Source organism: Trichoplusia ni, chromosome 7 (assembly GCF_003590095.1).
Source record: "Trichoplusia ni isolate ovarian cell line Hi5 chromosome 7, tn1, whole genome shotgun sequence".
Classification (NCBI taxonomy): Eukaryota; Metazoa; Arthropoda; class Insecta; order Lepidoptera; family Noctuidae; genus Trichoplusia; species Trichoplusia ni.
Window position 1 is genome coordinate 12,385,609 of NC_039484.1, and position 20,613 is coordinate 12,406,221.

The window sequence follows — 20,613 nt, forward strand, 5'->3', positions numbered from 1 at the left end:
TTGATACGCAAATTACTTGTGCCGTTGATGTACGAAGAATGGATGTTGTGTAATTGCTTTTTTGAGTTTAATTTTTGTAAAATGCGGTCAAATTAGAGTGTGATTCGCGACACTGAGCTTTTCGTAAAAAAGGGAAAAATTAATTGAAACAAACATGGGCCAAATTTATGATAGAACCGTTAGCTATAGTCATCATGTCTGAATTTTTACTTTTCTAGCTATCAGGGTTCATATTCAAAATATACAGCGCTGTAACATACAGACTTCAGACTTTTAGTAATAGGGTTATGCTCTGACTTTCCCGGTACGAAATCCTATAAAATAGATGAACAAAATTATCGATCAACGAATTATGATTTAAAACCATCAATAATATCAGCGTTTTTTGTTTCGTTACTTTGTTTCCCAGCTCAATACTAACTTTTTGTATTCAAAATATTCAAGGGCTTTTGTAACCGACTACACCTATTGAAGACTTAAATAAGTAGGCTATAAAGTTTTATTATGAAAAAAAAGTATAATCATATAACATTTAACATTTTTGCCAGACAAGCGCCGAATATACAAAACTTTTTCGATGAAGGCCAGGCTTCTCCCAAAATTCTTTAATAATGCTATAAGCAAATATCGCAATGTTTGCTCCGTCTTTGTAAAGGACAAAATATTTACAAGATTGTTTACTACATAATACTGTCCAACAATAAACATAAAGAAAATTATGTTCTTCATCCATTAGACGTAATTAAATTTGGGCGTATAGTATTAAATTACTGTTGCTTTGTCCTACAATTATCAAAGGACACGACAGCGTTAACAAGTTGATAGCAAGTTTCTTGTTGGAACAGTAATGAATTCTAATTAACTATTGTCCGAAAGGAACTAAGCTTTTCTTTTCATTTGTTCGAAAATATTTTTTGTTTCGACGATTTTGGAACGTTTTATTCTCTGACTTCTTTTTAATCTTTCGGTCCACGTATATCTAGATACTAATTGTGACGTCACTTAAAATCGGGGATAGATATTCAGATTACATAAAAATAGCAGAAGTATGAAAGGATGGGTAGCGAACAAGGAAAATGGGACAAAGAAAAGGGAAACCTAAGCAGAGTAGGTATTACTCGATGCTGATGATGATAATTATGGTGATGATGATAATGATGATGAGAATAAACCTAAATATTTATATACATGTATTCTATAATGGATACTTGATACCTTTATCACTACGTCAACTAAAATTGTCGGCTTGAAACACAAATCCACATCCTGAATAGTAATGGACCAGTAATTACTACCGGCAACAATAATCATTCAAGTGTAGCATCAAATTGCCTCCCAGTTAATATTCCAAGGAGGATTTAATCTACATGAATCATAATAGATATAGCCTTTGTACGACAATAAAACTGATAGAAACAATTAGTAAAGCGCATTAGTAACAATGTCACGCGTCAATTAAACACATTTGTGCTATTGCCTTAGTAGAGGGACGAAGGGACATTCCGAAGGACTAACAAATGACGGTAGAACAAGATGGTGGTGTTAATTAGGTGTATGTATGTAAGCCTCGTAGGCTCCAACTAAGTAGCTTTAAGAGACTTAACGCGGTTACCAGAATGAATGTGACAATTTTCAGCACGAAAATTGTTTGTGTAAATTGGATAGCGTTTTTTGTCTTCGTGATTAATCCGGCGACAAGGAAGGTTAAGTATACAATTTAGGAGGTTTCAGCTTAAATAATTAAGCGTATTTATTAAATTGTTGCAAGCCAATCGTCGAATTCTCTAAATACTAAGTTTCACTTACAGGTTTTCTGAACTATTTACAGCGCCCCGATAATAATTGAGGTAAATTAACTAATGTTCAATTTAATAGCTTTGTTTTTTTAAGTAGCATCAACTTTTATAAGACAAAAACAGTATTCGTTCCCACGCTGTCTGTTAGCAGACCATCGAGAAATATGAATTACCCACAACACTTAAAATCACTCGATAAAATATTGTATATAAATCTTTGAAGCTTTTAGTTATAAATCAGCTATTTTGGCAACCTAATCAAGACAAATAAACTCTACAACACAAAGACGTGAGTGATGAACGTGTCATCATTACCTTGAATATTTTATAAACACCTTAAATGTTATAAGACATTTATTTCTTAATTTATGTCATAATGAAAGATGATCTCAATCTAATGTAGAATCAACAACAGTCAACAGAGCTTTTCGCGTTTTTTGTATAACAACTTGTGAAATTGATAAAGAGCGCAATATCTTCTGCCCATAATACTATTGTATCTATAATGTAACCTCGTAAAGATAAATCAGAATAAGGCATAAGTGTCACTCTGTCAGCGAGCGATGACATGATCATGAAACATAAAGTTAAGTGGTTTACTTGCACCGACACCTACATATTTCATTCCCCCATTTACTATGGAACATTCGAGATCCGCAGTCCGTAGTAAAATCGTTCATTACAATTTTATGCGCCGAAATATTTTTATGTGTTCAGCGTAAAACAACATGATCTGATGAAATATGTAAATAACGGCTTTAATGTTATGCGTTAAGCTGTGTTGTAAAAAAATATGAATCGACGTTTTATGGAAGTTTCGTTTTGACAACGTATTTTGGGTCCTGCTGAGCGAATTGGGTGACATCAAACTGAAAGCTAAAACGCGTTTATCAAGGAGACAAGTTTAACAACAGATTTCGACGACAGTGCTTCTTGCTGTAGATATTATTCAGAGCAGTAACTAGTATACGGCTGTTCTGAGAAAGGCATTTGGGCGCGAATGTACGGCATAAGGAACGAATGCTTATACCATAGTAAAATTATTTTAGAGTTTCTCAAGGCTTTCGCTAAATTAAGTAGCTTATATTTCTTTGAATTATTCTGCAATGTTTAAGTTTCCACACACGCTTCATTCTGAAGTGTAGATGAGACGAGTATTGCGATAGAGCTTGGTAAATGCCGTTTTAAACATGTACCTTGGATGCCTGTCGCAGATTTTATATTATAACTAAGCAGAATAATATTTTTACGAATTTGCAATTTTTATTGTCTGCGTTGTAGTTAAAATGATGACAGATGTTTGAAGAATCTAAATAACGTATTTTCTGGAAGATATTTTTCAAGTCTTTTTCTTCCATGAATGCTAAACAATATATTTTTTTTAACTCAGCAACCAATTTTATGTATAAAATGTATCCATACTTTATAAATATAAGAAGGCACTTAATGTAAAGAACAATATACTAGAACTATACCCATTACTGAAAGGTTTTTATTTAACTTCATAAAACATGCTTCCTGCTCACACAAATAGAACGAACAATCAACTTACGATACAGAAATAGAATATTTTAATTGTTCGCCCAAAGTTTTATAGTTTCTTTGGACAGACATCGATTTTACGAGGGATTTCGACCTAAGTCCACTCAGTGATTATGCCCACAAAGTGGTCAAAAAAGCCGAACGCCATAACTCAAACACAACAGTCGTAAAACGACAATGACGTAATCCAGGCCAGTATACCCTGCAGGGCTTTATGGGTGTTTAGTAAAACAGGTCACCGGGATGGAGGTCGTAAAGAGAAGTTTCCTAGATTGGTACAAGTTGGGAGATTCCGCGCTGACTGGTTCAGAGTGGGACAAATCTTGGTACTAACCTTCTCAACTAGTAGCAGACTGGACATAAAATTTATAGTCGTGCTACGTTCGGACGAAATCTGTTAGAATTTGGTATTTGAAGATAAATTGTTATCCTAACAGCTGAATTGAAGTTTCTATGTACATTCATCATTAACAAATGGAAAAATATTTAATATCGCATCTAAAAATATAGAACTATTATTAGATATACAAAATCGACGTTACCTCGTAAAACACAGCTAACTCAGAGCAGCCCTGCTCAAAGCAGCCATATATCATAATTTTTACAACGAGCCATACAACAGTTCAAATACACAAGGGCAATTCATAACACGACCCTCTCATAACTCGGTGTTTTGTACCACACGAACTCGGACGACAGATTTTTTCGTTAGTTTTTAAAAACTCTTGGTTTATTTTGTACTTTTGACTCCATAAGCGTCGCGTCGGCCAAGCAATTAATTTTCGTGACCCAGAAATGTGTTCGCAAGCTTTGAGATCAAACGTCCATTACTATGATAATAACTTAGTTATTAATGTGCACGCTGTAAATTACGTTTATATGCGAAGCTGTTGATTTAATTAAGTAGACTTTAAGAGTCATTTAGTTAAGACTTTGTATTGTAAATGGTTTTAAATAATTTATGTTTATTAGGCATTCGTTGAGATTATAAGCTATAATGCATATTTATGAACGTGCCGTCTGCTACAGATTCGCTTATCGCTAATGAGACAATTGACATTTTAATTATCGCATATTGTTAATTAATTTAACATAATTGTGCCTAGAATTGAATTATTTTTATATGAATGCAATTATATTTTTCGATCAAATTATTTTAATTCGCATACTTTCTCCAATTAATTAAATGGGATTGTCATAAATTAAAATTTATTTAACGTTATTAATTGTACCTATAGTTGAATTATAGTTCACCAAAACATCTGTGGCTCGACATTCCCGTTTATTCCATCGTGTACAATTGCAATGTAAAATAAAAAACTCAAAAATACATCGAAAATGGAAATAGTTTTGAGCAAATGTGAATAAATTCTCCTTCTTGTAAATTAAGTATTTTCCCTACATCAAGCAAAAACTTTTTACATTTAAATCATTAGTTTCTAAAGTTTAAGAGTGGTTTCCTCCCATCAACTACACATGTTCTAGGAGACTAGCGCACATATTGGCAACAAACATCCTTAACAAGCAGCTCTAAGTCGAAGGAATAAGGTTGAATTTCGTGCGTATTTGCAGCGCTCCTAGCTAGAACTGAGTGGTCTACAACTCCAGTCTGGTTCTAACTTTTCACTTCAGTAACAATTGTACGTACTCCGTTACTAGCATCGTTGACCCATGTAACTTGACCTACTCTCTTTTGTTTTTTACAGACTACTTCTCCATAACCATAATTAACTTCGGTTAGTGCCATTAAGTATTCGTTTATTGGTGGGTGTAATTAAATGTTTAGTGTGTTTCACAGCTCTTGGAATTTGTTCGAGATTTAAAATGCAGTTCATCTATTTTTGAATGTAGTTTTGTTGAGACCTCTTTACAGTAGATACGTTTTAGTGGTTTTCTATTTCCTGGAAATTGTTTACTATTACGTCGTAAAGATAAAAATTGGTAATGAATTGGATAATGGTTTGATTATTTATAGTAATGTGTTGTATTCTGAATATTAGTACCTAACACAAAAATATGGTAGACACAGCTGTTCATACACATTTTTGGTGAATCATAATTATCATACACAACATAGTTCTTTTCTTAAACATTTTAAAATTTTATTACCTAATAATTTCTTTTAGGAATGAAGTCACAGTATAAAATTCCTTTTACATATTTCAGGAATGGTAAATTAAGCGTCGTAGAATTCCCAATAAAATTTTAACATTATAATAAAATACCTTTAAAAATAGGATTGTTTTGTTAACATTTTTGTAAGGAACATAGAAAATCGCTTTGCCTTAAAATAGATAGTTACAAGTATAGCTTGTTCCGGATTCCTACATATTTTTCTGATCCATCCTCACTTCATACGCGTATTCTTCAGTTCAATGCTTCAAACACCCTTGAATCCAAACATTGTCTAAAGGTACCTTGTACTACTGGCCGTCAGTTACGTAATGTTTAAATTTAACCAAAATATGTTCAGTTTCTCGGTAACTGCGCGTTACGGATATTTATTAACAGATAGTTAACCCGTTGAACCGTTTCCACGTGTTGTCTAACTATTGCGTTATTGTTTATTTATTTTGTGTTTTTTGTTTATATTTTATGGTGTACTGTTATATTGGGCTTCTTCGTGGGTTTTTATTCAAGGCATATGCTTATATCTTCATGCCATGGTCGTCGTTAGAGATATTGTTGTTTTAACAGCTAATTAATGTCGTAATATATTTTGTTTTATGTTTTGATAGTATGTTAATATTAGTAAGCAGACTTTTATAATGGTTTAGGAGATTACTTCTAGTTGAGGTACCTATTAAAGTGCGGGAGGTGGAGTAGGCTAAATTCATCGATATCTGTTTTTACTACTACAGAAGAATTTGATTAATTTTGTCAAACCTAATAATATATACTTTAGCAAAATAACTTAATTTTCACCGAACGATTTTAGCAATAAAAAAATTGATTCATTATTTTGGTTTACCATTTTTTAAGGTGTATTTCAAAAGTGCAGTAAGCATTTAGAAATGAATAAATTAAACTATGTTTAATCTTGATGGTGTAGTTCTATAAAACTTTCATGAGGCGGATTCATATTTTTTTTAAGAATGGTTTGACTCGGTTCGGTATCCTTGATTATGAGTTGACGAGGTGGTGGGGGCGCGAGTAGATGCCGATAAATACGCGTGAGTAACCGTTCTTGTACTATCAGTAATAGTGTAATCTAATTCCAAGTAAAAAAAAATACTCAATTGCCAGAACTTACGCCTGTTATCTGAGTACAAAAGACACATTGTTTTAATTACTGTTGAAACGTATCAGTTTGTTATCTTGTTCTATGCACACAAATATTGTTTTAATGGTACAATGCATGAGAACAATAAATTATGCTCTATTTAAGTTCGGGACTACTCGTGTTTTTTCGGCTCCCATGGTGTCGTTTATAAACGAGGAACATTGTTATCTCTTTTTGTTGACACTTGGATATGCATGGAACTAAACAATGCTTTGCAAAGTCAAATAACAGCTAAACACACATGGTGAACTGTAACTGCACTTATTAGTACATACTATGTGGTTCCGTTCATTTATTAAATTAAAAATTGAATAAAACATGGCAACGAATCCGATTGACCATGTAGGTGTCCTTGAAAATTATAATTATAATTCTAGGTTAGTAATGATTCCTTAACTAAAAATAAATTTGACGAAACCCTAAGACATGTATGTCTAATAATGATTGTATTATGAAGAAGCAACGTGACCGCAATACGACTATAATTTTTGGTGACACCATCAAAATATTGTATACTGAGTAATCTGAGTCATCGTAGCTTCGGTTACGAGCATTAAAACCGCAGGCTTTGACATAAATATTGTTAGAAGTAGGTACCTGCATGTATGAATGTTATGTTTAGTATATAGAATTATGTAAAACTAGCTTTTGCACGCGGCTTCGCCTGGATGTCGAATGGAAGTTGAATATATGTGATATAGATCAAAGTCTCAAAAAGGTTTTATTTTCAACGCCGAGTAGAGTCCCGCCTCTTTCCCACAATAACAACCTGATTTTTAACACCATGGGTACCATAGAACCCAGTTTTTTCAAAGAATAAGGATGAAGGATGTTCCTCTTTGTCAAACACACATTGTATATTGTATCGACATTGACATTGTATCCCCTAAAGTGGACATAAACGGCAAGAGAAAATTGATTTCCATTGAGCTCACTCGGTTCATCGCCTGAAGAGGGGTTGAATGGCAAGGAAAAACATTGTACAGCCCGCAACAATAGTACATGGCCACTATCATATTTACAATACTCCTGGATACAATGAATCTTAGTTTTGGATCTGGGACACGGAGAAATCTGAGCATAGGGATTCTACATACCTTTCTTATAACTTTTGTTCTGACCATACAGCCATCTGGCTTTTTTGCATTTGTATAGACAACATAACAGCTACCACTGACCGTCTATCGGAACCACATTATTCAGAACCGTTTGACAATCAACCTCATTTTCATAGCCTACTTCGCTATTTCTCCAACTAGTGTTAAAGTCCTCTTAAAATAAACAAACATGATATTCGCCTCAATACTCGACACTGAACTATTTGAAGCGAATAGCCTGAAAATATGCTTTCAGTTTCAGTACAAATCTGAAGCGATAGTAACTAGGCACTTAGGTTTTAGTATAAACTAGCTGTTGCCCGCGGCTTAGTCTCTGTAACTCAGTTTCCCGTGTATCCAGAGTGTCAAATATCTCGTACGAAGAAAGACATACCAAAAAAATTTCAAAATCGATGCGGGCCTTTGTTACCACTTCTATAACAAACATACACATAATCAAAAGCTTTCGTCCACTGCTGGACATCGGCCTCCCCAGTGGCACCATCTTGGGCTACTCGCATCCAACCATCTTGTGCAGATCTATCAGACTTTCTAATATTACTGTGAATTAAAGTTATTGTTAACTGATGATTAACTTTCACAAACAGTAAATATACAGGCATTTAATGACAAACTTTTAAATTTAAAGTAGTCATAATATTGTACTCGAATTGGAAGTAATTAAATACCTACTTCATTTTGTGAAACAGAGTCTACATCAAAGCTAACTTGCTTAATAAGTTCCTAGAACTCATTAACAAGGCGAGCAGTGTTCTCGTTAAAGGTCCTTCCTGCAAGAGCTAAAGGTCTTCAATTTCCGTCGATTTCATTTTTATCGACTACTGGCGTACTATATAATCATAGTTATTCGTAAAACTATAGAGGCACGTGTTTTTGTAACACAAAGTATTCAGATATCGGCGACTCGTTTTGGCTCGTGTAGGAAACGACCTTCCTAACTTATATTTGCGACTTATTTAGATTAAAAATAAAAAGTTCAATTCAATCATAGGCAAGAAAAGTATGACTCTAAAACCTAAACCATATTTTATTCACCATGACGACTTTTAACTTTCGTCAATAACAATCTAGAATATAACTTGTTAATATATTAAAAAGAATCAGAACAAGCACACCAATTGCTATAATGACCGGCATGTTTAGAAGAGATTGAGTTTGATGCGCCAGTGCACGCGATGTCGGCTTCGTTGCATTGACGATAAGGAATCTTAGCTAAGTGCATTTTATTTAACCTCTGACTAAGAATAGGTTGCTTTGTATACATACCATGGATACTACAGATACAACAGACCAGTATGTGTGTCAAAGGGACGATTAGGTCTATTAGACTAATTCAGTCATAAATTATGCCCAAATTAAATATGGCTCAATTGGTTAAAATAAATACAAATCTTTGCTAGACAATGAGGCAACATTTTTGGTTAGCAACAGATCCAAGGATGAAATGTAAACAGATTAAAGAAGGTCAATATTTGCAGCAAACAACTCGCAGGATTACATTCAAATTTAATTCAACTGATACTCCCTGAAACGTTTAACGGAAAGTCTTGAAGGAAATACATTTTGTTTTTAATTTTCAGAGTGGACAAAACGAGGTCTTAAAATAAGTTTTGTATAAAGTGTTTGAAAACAACCCCAAAATTTGGACAAAGTTAAAAGAGCGAATTCGCTCACAATTATTTATTGTCATATGCCATCCCACAGTGGTGGAAACTAGGACATCTCAAAAATCTCACGAAAGGAAAGCACTTTATAATACGATATTCTATAAATCAATTCAAACGAAGATATGTTAAACAATGCTCTCCTTATGCTATCTTCTGAAGCGGTCATAAGAAGAAACATTATTCAAAATGAACTCGACGACCACAAAATTAAGTGATAAGCTAACTACTGTTAAGAAGCTCCTTTATTTAAAACCCGTTTATTTCTTTGAAGTGTAAGCAAGCGCGAAAAAAAGTTTCTTAGCGAGTCTTTCATTTAAATATACTAAACGCCGCTTCGTAAAAGCACTTCCTGTATTTACTCAGGCGTTTACTTTCAGTAAAAATATACTGACGAAAGGAAGGGTCGGAGTTGTAAGACAAACTGGGGCGATGCATGTAGGTCAGCTTCCATGTGGTTGCAGGTTAAATTATGCATATAACTGCAGCGCCTGTCGATAACTCAGAATGTCGAACGAACTAAATTGAATAAGCCAGTCTTACGGAGAAAAAATATGCGGGATATCAGCCGATATGCCGCAGAATTTAATCAAGATGACATAGCGTAGTAACTACGAGAATATCGAATTGGTTAAATACGTTGAGAAATTTAAGAGTAGGGAAAAACTGTTTATCTGCTAGTTTTTTTTAAAGTATACCCAAATTAAAAACCTTATCAAAACTGTATTCAAAATATTCCGTATGTGTTTGTCTATTTTGTGTAGTATTTTAAACGATATTTGCAATGCAGTTATTTAAATTTTTGATTAAAATGAATAAATATTTAAAAAAATCTACTTGTCATAAAAAACACCGTCATGCTTAAAGATTAACCTAAATAAAAACATCAACAAAGCGGCCCAACCCAGAACTTTGATGCTAATTACGGTATAATCAATTCAGGTCCTTAACAGGGCCCATCTATCTACGCCGAAACTCAGCACAATCAAAAAGATAGATCGTCTTAGTTTGCAGCATTCCTTTTCAATGAAATTTACGAGCTATTGATATTCCGGAACTATTCGACAAGGAATTTTAAACAGAATAACTAAGGCAATAAAATAACGTTCAGTGGATACCTAGAAATATAACTAGTACGATTGTTACGTGCAGGTCGCTTTGTGAAATATTTTACTGCAGCGGTTTTAGTGTTGAACGAAACCTTACATTTTTGGGAACTCCACAGTCTGGTTTAAAACAGTTATATTTGTTTTGTTTGGAGAGTTTATTTCATGCATTTCAGTTTGTTTGTTTTTGAAGCAAATATTTTAGTCAATAGCAGGATTTAATCCAAATTGTATAAGTTGTAAGCTCGAGTGAGATGTGATTGATTAACTGATTGCGGAAACCACCCATTAAATGAAAATTAGTTTAGACTCTGATGAAGACAACTTGATAAGTCCAGTTTACTTTGAGTTTGCACTCTAAAACTGCACTTTTAAACTGTAAAATGTAATGATAGCAAACTGTCAGAATAAAGATTATAATCTTTCGTATTTTGAATTTCATTGTTACAACCCCCAAAATACATTAATTCAAATTAGGCTACAAAGTAAAACTCTTTGAAAGTCAGAAAGTCAATAATAAATAGAATGCTATATCGCTAAAAGCTTCTTGTATGCTTTCATTGTAGATGAGAAATGGCGCAACAAACTACAGCACAGGACGCTGTCACTTTTCTTGCATTATAATAAAAAAATACATGACATCCAATAATTATACGAACGCAATAAATGTAACTTCGTCTAAAATAAGAGGACGTTACTAGTAGCAAGTGTGGAAGCGAGACAGCGCATTAAGCGACGTAGAGCACCGTCTCTCTTCCGCAGTGATATAGTCTTACCTAAGAGAGGTGGTGGATTTTCCTCTGTGCTAAGACATACGACGGAAATTAAACATTGGAGAAAATTCTTCTCATGTCTTATTTTATTACCACCGTAAATGCGCTTTCAGTGACAAAGCTCTTAAGAAACTAAAGTAACATGTTTTATTCGACTGTATTTTTTTACCACAACCATTTTAATAAGCGTTGGCATACATTTAAAAGAACTAACTGAGGTCGAAAAGAGAAACTAAATAAAAATTAGTGTAGATATATAGGCGCTGCAAATGTCCAAGTTCAATGTATCGCATTGCGGATGAGTGCCATCTAAATGACTAATCCGCACAAGAGGCTGACCAAATTGAAGTTTCAGACTTTAAACCAGGTCAAGTTGACGTAATTAAATACGTGAGATCGATACGGAACAAGGCGACTTTTGCAAAACGAACTGCAAAAGTAATTGTAGTAACCACAAAAGTAATTTCAAACTGGAACGTATTTCACTTACTTTCCTATTAGGTTTGCGTCAGCGTCACTTTAAAATGCTTGTTAAACCGTAGGAAAGAGTATTCGGAGAAAAATCGGGGTCTCAAAAGCTCCTAGGTCATTAAGGCCGTATTGTAACTTTCACAGCCTTTTCCACACAAGGAGGATTTAATCTTGAGAGATTATGAGGCCTGCAAAGTGGTTCCTCTTGTAAAGTGCTACTCACACTCGCAAAGGATATGTATGGGCGTTACCGCCTACTCACTATAAAAGATGCAAATTGCGCAGCTAGTACAAGCTATATTATTTACACGTCTATTTAGCTAATAGTGTCTAATGGGTACAAGTTTGGTCTTTAGCTTTTAAACCCCTAGCATTAAAGTCGTCACACATAAACGCTACTTCAAATATGTATATTACGAAGTAAAGTTTTCGAAACTAAAACAAAACAAACATTTTGTTTACGATTTAAACCTTTGTAACAATGCTCATCCAATTTAAAAATAGCTATACAACAAACAGTTCGTTAAATGTATTGTAGGCAAGATGCCCGAACAATCACTTGAAACACTCGAACTGACTAGGCAGAGTGCCGCGTGGGATACAAGCTATTCGACACATAAGTAGTTCAAGTACTCACTATCATTGTGATAGACAGGTACAGAAGAACCACACATCCTGGCCATCGTTATTATAAATACCAACCCTTTGTGCTCCGACTTTTATAGCCGTTAGAAGCTTCAGCGCGTTTTCTATAAGCTCTTGAAGCCGGACTGTTACCTTTGTAAAGGTGAAAAGTGGCTACGCGCATTGTTGTGTAACGTCTCGTTTTCTTCATGGCAACAATCCTTTTAAAGCTTATAGGAAAAACACAAAAGGAATTTGAGTATCGAAGAGTTTTGTGATCGTTCATTATTATATTTTTTATACCTCAAGTTGCATCAAATGAATACCCACCCTCGAAAGTGAAGTTGTTTGTTGCTATATTTTTTGACGAATTAAAAAATCGCGTGCAAATGTATAAATATTCTAAATTGTAAATGTAAGCCTACTGAATACTTTCATTCTCAGCTAAGAGCTACCGAAGTAGCGAACGTATGTATGTAGGTACTAACAACAACTTCACGTTGAAATGTATTACGTGATATAAAGGAACGTTTGCTTTACCTCGCTGCATTGTTATTTTCGCCCCGTTTCCTAGTCCGTCCTTGCGCAAACATTGTAAAATTCCAGAAACGATCAAGTACTTTTGGGCTGTGCTTGCTTGTTTCTTATTTCGGTGTTCCTTGCTACACAGACAAAAATTATGGACTCAGCGAAACGTGTTTGAGACTTCATTTTCATGTAGGCTTGTCTTTTATTGTTTTATTCTTTCCATTTTACTGGGTTTTGAATTAGTTTCTACTTAGAGCTTTTTGCTTTCAGATTTTGCCATTATTACACGTACACCAGTTGTAAGTTCTAAAGAAACGTGATACGACTAAGCAGAGATATTTTGTTCGAGTGCTTTCTCATATAAAAATATTTTATAGCTCGTATAAAGAAAAGTACGTTTTAGAAGTTCAATCTTTCAGAGTAATATTATTTGCGAGATAAAACGAAGAAATGGGTCCAGAGAAAATCTAACTACTGTAAAATAGAACTGATATCCTAAATTCCTATAGAGTTCCTTTATCAAAAAGGACGTTTACACTCCTTGCAACAAAATACAGCGAATTCTATCACGAAATTTAACCCACTTCGAAACTTTAAATCTTAAGAATTCTAGACGTCGTTACTGCTTGGTGTAGACATTGGGGACCGTTTTAAAGTATGTCTGTGTAAGTATGCTAGAGTTAGTCGTATGCGCGAACCCCACCGCACATGTTGACCTATCTAATCTAACTTCTGAAGTTAAACTACCCTCTATATTCCGCGAGACTGAATATCAGCAGTATCTCCACCACTACGTAGATATAATTTAGACAGCAGTTGTGGGTGGAATATGATCTGTTTTGCGAATAATTGCACTTGACTGGAACTATCCGAATGAACTAACTAACTTTGATTAAAAACCGTCTTTGTTTCCAAGCAGTAAGGATTATTTTTTATTAATTAACGTTTGTTGTTGGTAAATATGAGAAAATCGAGTAAGTTTGTAATTAAGTTACTGGTTTAATCAGGCATAATTAATGGATATATGTAGATACTTTCTGGGTTACGTTCAGTATTAATTATGCGATGCATCACATTGTTTCTACGATATTTTCAATGAAAGATGCGTTGGTATATCTACTCAATAACCAAAGTTATTTTAGTCATAACAAACGAATTACACATCGTTGTACGATAACAAGTATTTGTGAACTTAACGTAGTTTCAATGGATTTGAGTTACGTCATCTAAAGGACAAAGATAAAACGAAATATAAGGTTAAGGTGTAGTACTAGTTTGTGTAACGAAAGTCAAAGGATATCCGTTAAATGATTGTGTAACCAATCACCAACCTCGTTAAAGAACCTACGTCTTTTAGTCAGGTAGGTACCTAAGTTGTCTAAAATCGTGTCAATTCTCATGTTAACTTATGTATTACTAGCCATGAGTGTCTCGATTCAGCGATACGAGGCATTTTAAAATAATTTATATACAGAAACTAAAGACTCTTCTTCTTTCATTAATTCAGCTTTCAAAAGCCGCTAGTTTTAGCAGATAGAGCAAAGCGAGTTCTTCGAGAGTCAGTTCATCGAGACCTGCGGCGAATTTAAAAAGAACCGTGGGTAAATATTTTAAACAACATAGCATTAAGTAGGTTTGAAGTCATGAATGCGTTGTCACGCTGTCACAATGGCAACAATCTTACTATAATATAAAGTTGTGGCAGAGCTAATGGCATTGCAACGCTTCGATTTGTCATCAGAATCTTCTACAGTATAAGTATACAAAATAGTATCATTCTTAATAATATGTCAAGATTTGGCGTTCAAATGAATCTACTGATATAAAACAAACTCGTAAACTTGTTATTCATAGTACATAGGTACCTTCGTATAAAACCAGGCATGTTTAAGATTCTTTTATAAAACTTTGGCTTATAAGTAAGAAAATTAATCTACATGTACCTATTGTTACAAAGACCCTTTCGACAAAAGTATGAGCATGAACAATATACCTTATTCATTAAAATACTATGAATTCCATAAACAATGGCTGTTTATTTTTGAAGACCCGATTGCACAAGCGTTTGTAAAGCCTTCTTTGTTTCAACAAAAGTTATGTTTTAATTCCGCCGCACGTTTCCCTTATAGTACACAGTATTGTAGAATTTATTAACTATTGTATTTCAGTATTCAATCAAATGGATGACGTTTTTATTATTTTGTTTGTTCTACTAACTGGTATGAATGACCCACGTAGCTAGAAAACGAAACTGGACAAGTACATATGCCGTGCAAAATTATTATTTTTCCTTTCGTAAATGTGACTTCATCTGACGGGCTAAGTAAATACGACAATATCCAATAAACACCTCATTTTTAACATAGGTTACCAGATGAAATCTTAAGGGAATTTGCTCGTAATTTTTGAAGGCTAGCCTAACAAACAGAAGAAATTATCAGAATTTCGTCAAAAGATTCCGTCATTTTTAGAACTTGAATCAAATTTATATAATTATATTAATAGGCTCATATTTCTAGGGTCCTAAGGGGATATTATAATATCTAGCACTAGCGTCTGCCCGAGACTAATAATATTAGACTGCGGTCAACAATCCAATCAAGCGAGGGGATTATGGCGATGTCTTCTCCCCAGCGTTTGTGTTGCTCCGCTCACGTTCCATGGATTTCTATAAGCTTATATGAATGTCAGTATCCTCAAAAACATAAATAGAAGCTTAAACTACAGTTTCTTCAGTCATTTGTTTCTGTTGAGGTTTGTTTACGCTGATAAGCGATTTGTATTAGATCATGTTACTTGTATTGAGTGTCAAATGGTTCGCACTATTGCAATTAGTAGTGATTGATTATTATGTTGTAATTCAACTACGTTATGTAATACGTAATCTAGTTTGTAATACCTAGATTTATATTTTACCTACGTATTATTTTTAACATTTTGAAACCTGCTGCTAAAGGTAGGTACCTTATTTCCCTAAATATAGGGTTATGTACAGATCACAACGCCATACCCACTATGCGCGTACGACCCGCGTAGGAAAACAAGCATCTAGATTGATTGTTCAGATTCTGGATATCTTGAGCCTGTGACTTCAACAGTGGTGGAATCAGCGTAGCAAGTTCATAGTTAATTCATAATAGGGGAATCGCTTTATAATGAAAAAACTATAATTTTAAAACGTAGATATTTGAATATTTAATTCATTAAGACATCAATGGATTTAAACACTATCAAAAGTAATTGCGTATGAAACGTTAGTGTTATTCAAATCAGATGTAATACCATGAGATAATTCGATGCTCTTACGATTTAACAAAGCGCATCATTGACTAACAATTTATGTTCATTGCATAACTTTACGACAGCTGTGAATGCAATAAGCTTATGATGATAGCTTTTTGGTAATAATTATTTAGGTAATAACGGATTACACACGCATTTATTTTTCAGGATCGCACGACTAGTATCGGACTCAACCGGAGTCAACACACTTTCAACTAACACCATTACAATACATAGCTTTAAAAAAAATAAAACAGATGGATATTAAGAACGTTGAAGGCAATTACTCGTCTACTACCGGCTATTAAGAAAGACAGTGAGTTTAACCTAATTACTACGTTGCCTGACGACTGACCATTGATATTTGAAAGTAGGTAATAAACCTATTTTGCTTTTTCCATCTTCCAATCCATTAAGCGAAAAAGGCATATGAATGGAGGATTAATTTGCGAAATAACTTTTCCAATTAATTTATTTCAGAAGAGAAAATCCATTTGTTATCAGGTTTATGGATTAGGCCTGTCCCACCTATTGATCTATAGCCCGACCCAACGATTATGAAATTGGAATTCACCAATAACAAAACTGTTTAACGTACCTGAACATTCGTAACGGATTTATTTAAAAATTATCATTTCTTTTAATGGTGGATTATGTGGACTTGGTGATTATAGCTAATAAGTTTAACGATGACGAATAAAGCCATGCTAATCCTACTGCTTTATGGGAACTAGCAGAATATAATAGGAAACGGATTATTCACATCGTCGAGTGTTTCAAATACTTATAGTATAATTTTATATAGCATTTAAAATAGATCATAGTAGTAGGTACTGCAAATTCTATTTGAATTTCCTCGCAGACACATTTTCCGGAAGGCCATCACGTATGAAATGTGATCTCTAATTCTATCGGTAGGGCGTTAATATGCAAATTCCCGTCGACATTTCTGGTTCAATTCCAACTAGTTCTGAAGTTTAAATAACAGACAATATACGATATGTGGCCGAAGCCAATTACAATAAAGGACTGAGCTATATCAACGAGAATGATAGTTCTATCTCGGCTAAAAGAGGAGCTCTTTTGCTGCCCGATAGATACTCGTTCTCCAAGACAAACTTTTATCCATAACTCTTAAGACAATGGACTATTCTTTTTTAATCTTTCGAATATTTACGGCCTTAGATACAAATTCAATATAGACAGTTTATATAGTAACACTGTTTACAAACTAAAATTTAATTAACCGATTGTTTTCAAACTCCTCTAAAGTCAAAAGGCATATTTTGTCAACAACGAAACCAAAATAGAAAAAAGTTAAATTAAATACAAACTCAAACCACTATAAATAAATTTAACTTGGGATTACATTAAGTTTCAGGAAAAAAATTGTTAAAACAAATCTTCTTTCGCATCGCGGCGGACATTTTTTAATTAAAATTCTGCTCCCGCGATGCACTGAATGGTTCCATTTTTAAATTAATTTCTTTCACCATCTTATCGCTGGTCTGACAGCCGTTCTTTACATTAGCTAAATGAATGAATAAACTGTTTACTCAAACTTTACGTAATAGGGATTTCTTTCACCCCGTGAATTGTCTTTATCCTTTAAAAGCGCGCTATGAAAGCAGTTCTGTCAAAATATTTTTGAAGTCTGCGTCTAAACTCTGAGCACCCTTATTTGGTCTTAGACTATTAATTTTTAAATTTTCATCAACTATGTAACATTTTTGGAACATGTTATGTTTGGTAAATAATCATTAAGTAACATAATCATTTGATAACGGACCCGACCAGAGACCTTAATCATAATCTGACGCAGCGGAAGGGTCGTGAGTCATACTTTTAAAGAGTCGAACTGAGCAAACTGTTATCAACTATTTGAGTCCGCCTTACGAAAATTAATTCTCCCACCCCTGTACCCCTGTAGGATACAATCATATGCAAAAACGTTTCACTGGGTTTCTAAACGCAAACGTCAGCTGTCTTCGACCATAGACTGCAGTTTAAACATCAGCATAGTGTTAACAAATTTTTTCATAAACCCTTTTTAGTCGTTCACTTTTTAAAATTCCTTTAGTGCATTTTCTAACGGGGCGTGGGGTATGTTAACGCCTTTTACAGATATTAGAATTTTACATTACCATATTTTTTCCGATAACTACTCATGAGCATTTTCATGTGTTTTTTTTTCTGAACAAGGCCTTTTCAGATAGCAACGAAATTTTAGTGACTCGAAATGTTTAAATATTTAAATTTGGATTACCTAACTTGTGTTTTTTTATTTTCTACTAAATGCATCCAGGTTGTTCGTAAATAACCAATTGAATTGTATTCATCTCTTAGGAATACCTAAACTTAGACAAATTGTTAGTCATAACATATGATTTTCTGAAACTTTGTAGACAGAACAGATGCGGCGCTCAGGTTCCTGAAACTCGAATGCTCACATTGTTGCAACTATAATAATTTGAAGACAGGTTTAGTTTGTTGTTGAGTTAGAGCTACGAGAAACTTTATATGAAATTCTGTATTAGATATTGGTACATACATAGTTATAATAGGTATCGATTTATAAGATAAAGTCTTAGGGTATTTTAGAATTTTAATAAATATCTACTTTTGCTACCATTTCTTAACGTACCTATTATCTATTTTTTTCGTTTAAATAAGGCTTGAAAAGGAATAACGGAATCATAAATATGCTGTTCCAAAAATTCTAAGTGTATTATGACCACAAAGCTTGTTCCTGTTTCAAAACGTTAATTGATCGAGGTCCCAACAATTTCCATCGTGTTTAGTTTGTACGTTTTCTATAATACATAATAAAATCTACTTATATTCAAGAAAGAAAGTATGTAAATAACACGATAATTATTAATTTATTTACTCAGTTGAATCTCGCGACAATGTAATTAAACGTTAATTACTACCTACCTACTATCTTCTTTCTCTCGCTCTACTGGCTATTATTATGATAAACTTATTTAATTATATTATTTACACAAATGTATCCGAACTGATAAGTGGGTCATCGTATTGTATTTAGAAGCTTCTTAGTCTATGGAACGTGGGTATTTGAAATACGAACTGTATAATATTGTGCATTGTTCTGCTGGTTAATTAAATGGTAGTTATAGGTTTGTGCCAACTTCCTAATCAGGTGGAATCCGATGCAGTATTGTCCGACTGGGTAAACGCGGCCCCACGACACGAGAGGCAAAGGGTGAGTTTAAGTCAGTAGAAGTCTGACACTCCCTTCTGCTCAACCCAAAGCTAAAAGAGTGATTCGATGATTTCCTATACAAAAATATCCGATGCCCGATCAAAAATAAAAAAATATTTATAAATTTAGAACCTCCATACATTCCTCTTCCTATAAATGAGTTTCTCGACGTTTTGTAAAAATTGTAATTGGCCAACACTAAACCTGAAGTTTCAAAAAACTATCTCATTATCATTATTACATTACATATATAACTTTTTATGCAACTCCATGCATGAATTTTGGGATACCTACAAGTTTTTTTTTTTCTTAAATTTTTTTACTCAATTCCTCATAAAATATTTTTTGCTATTACTTCAATAATTATTATAATATAGGTATTATTATAATTATTTAGGGAGATATTACAAATTACGGTGCTCAAAAATTAAAATTGAATTAAAAAAATTCTTCGCATCTACAATAAAATTAAAGAGTTGTTTCCAAAAAATCAGTAAACGTATTCTTTAATAAAATAAATATATAATAACGCTCAAAATTAAAATATATTATAAGGAAGATACTTACGATTTTGAAGAAAAATCCTTCGCTTTTAAAAGCTCATCGGTTAAGTTTTCACACGAATTCACTATAATTTAGTCCAATAATTTAAAATGAGAGTCCCATTAATTAAATAGGTGGCTGTATTATTCGAATTCTGTTCAAGAAATAGTCTAGACCACCTGTTAACATTAAAGTTTCGATCATACTAGACAAGACCTGATCACACACAAGCACCCGCCAGCCGGCGTTTTTGAAATGCCGCTACAAACAATCCTGCGATATCTATTTTCCCGCCAAATTATTGGATTATATCCAACAAATTGTAAAGGTACGTTCTTCTGCATCAATGGAAACTACGAATAACCATTCTCATTTATCCGCATTATAACAGTTTCATTCAATATTTCCGATAATACAAACATATTCAAGAAGCGTGACCTATACTGTGATGCCTTTGCAGGCGCGTACATTTAATTTATTCGGTTAATATTGCGCAGACAGTGACATCTAGCAAAGGCTACTTGAAACTTTACGTTCTTGAAAGGCGACATCTATGAACATAGAACTAAATAAAATCAAGGAAAATATTTGTAAATCAAAGTTTTTTATATAGTGTTAAAAGTTATATTTATTGTTCTCTATATTATTTGAGTACAG

At 33.6% G+C, this 20,613-nt stretch overlaps 1 protein-coding gene across 1 annotated transcript in view; it reads right to left on the reverse strand.

The window, feature by feature from the left end:
- LOC113496187 (connectin-like) overlaps nt 1-20,217 on the reverse strand; it is a 69,144-nt gene extending 48,927 nt beyond the window's left edge. Inside the window, exon 1 of the mRNA XM_026875334.1 lies at nt 19,981-20,217. The gene's annotated coding sequence lies outside the window, so the exon portion shown is untranslated. The remainder of the gene's footprint in view (nt 1-19,980) is intronic.
- Nucleotides 20,218-20,613: the final 396 nt, after the last annotated feature.